This window comes from Hyposmocoma kahamanoa, unplaced genomic scaffold (assembly GCF_003589595.1).
Source record: "Hyposmocoma kahamanoa isolate Upper Pololo Valley unplaced genomic scaffold, ASM358959v1 289, whole genome shotgun sequence".
In the NCBI taxonomy this organism is placed as follows: domain Eukaryota; kingdom Metazoa; phylum Arthropoda; class Insecta; order Lepidoptera; family Cosmopterigidae; genus Hyposmocoma; species Hyposmocoma kahamanoa.
The window spans coordinates 1385144-1387007 of record NW_020653777.1 but is presented as its reverse complement, the minus strand read 5'-3'; positions in this window follow the sequence as shown (position 1 = coordinate 1387007).

Genomic DNA, 1864 nt, shown 5'->3' with positions numbered 1-1864 from the left:
TTTTACCCGACTCCACATACACGCAGGTATTCTCAAATGAGGTTTCATTACCTCTAACACCCCCTCTTAATGAAAACTTAATTAATAAATGTAAGGGGGGGGGGACCTCTTACTTATAAACAAAACTGAACTCAACACAGCCCTAGCATTATTCTAAATTTTTCAAAAAGCATTCTGTCAAGAGGTTTTGTAAAGATATCGGCTAACTGTTCCTTGCTATCAATGTACCTCAAAACGACAGCTCCTTTATGTACTTGTTCTCGGATATAATTGTGCCTAATATCTATGTGCTTAAGACGCTTTGAATCTAAACTCTCAGCTATTTTAATTGCACCCTGATTATCCTCGTACAAAATTGTGCTAGGCATTTTATCATACAAGAATGTATCTTCTAACATTTTACATAACCACGCAGCTTGAGTACAAGCTTGACTGAGTGCCATGTACTCAGCCTCAGTAGACGATAAAGCTACACACTGTTGCTTTTTAGAAAGCCAGCTTACAGTACACCCAAAAACTTTAAATACGTAACCAGTTGTAGACTTACGGTCTAGCAGGTCACCTGCCCAATCTGAATCTACATAACCTTCAATAAAAGAATCAGAATATTTTTTATGAAATATTAACCCTAACTCCATAGTTCCTTTTAAATAACGTAAAACTCTTTTAATAGCTGTCCATAATTCTTCAGAAGCGCAAGATTGGTAACGACTCAGTATTGACATACTATTAGCTAAATCTGGTCTCGTGGCTAACATACAATACATAATTGCACCGATAGCTTTTCTACATTTAATTTCGATGGCTTCGTTTTCAGACATATGTAATTTCAGTAAACTGTGTTTTACACTTTGGTCCATCGGTGTGGACACCGGCTTACACTCATGCATGTTAAATTTCCGTAATAATCCTGCGATATATTCTGTTTGGCTTAAAACTGTATGGTCACCGTTCTGTAACACATTTATGCCAAGATAGCACTTAGCAATACCTAGATCTTTAACTTTAAAACATTTCTGTAAATAGTTCTTTATATTGAGCAATTCATTATTGTCTGTCGACATAATTAGGAAATCATCGACGTACACCAGGAAATAAGTTTTAATACTGTTACTCACTTTATAATAAAAACAATAATCATTTTTACTGGCTGTAAAACCATATTTTCTTAAAGTGTCATCTAATGTGTCATACCAATACTTAGGCGACTTTTTAAGACCGTACAGAGCTCGATTTAATTTACATACTTTATCACTTTCTATATTAAAATTCACAGGCAAACTCACATACACAAGTTCATTTATCTTACCATTAAGGAAAGCCGTACAGACGTCCATTTGATGCTGTTTAATTCCCAATTTCACACTTATTGCAACAAACATTCTGAAAGTTGTGAGCTGTGCGACCGGCGAGTAAACTTCGGATGCCGATACAAATTCTTTTTGTTTGAAACCACGAGCTACTAAACGCGCCTTAAAAAACTTATTTCCGTCTTCGCCTTTCTTTATTTTAAAAAGCCATTTGGTATCAACTGGCTTGCAATCAGCCGGCTTGGGAACAACAGTCCACGTGTTATTCTCCGCAAGGGATGATATTTCCTTCTCCATTGCATCAATCCACTTATCAGCTTCATTGCCGTTAATTGCTTCTTCATAAGACTTAGGTTCAAATACTTCGGCAAAATGAAGTACACTATACATTTCTGAGTCTTCATATCTTTGTGGTGGTCGAATCTTACTACGATCTCTCAATCTCCTTTGTTCGCTTTGTTGACTTTGCTCGATATCAATTGTTTCTACAGATTCTTCGTTGGTAACTGTGGGGGCGGATTATGAGAAAAACGCCTGGTTGTGAATTGAGCTTC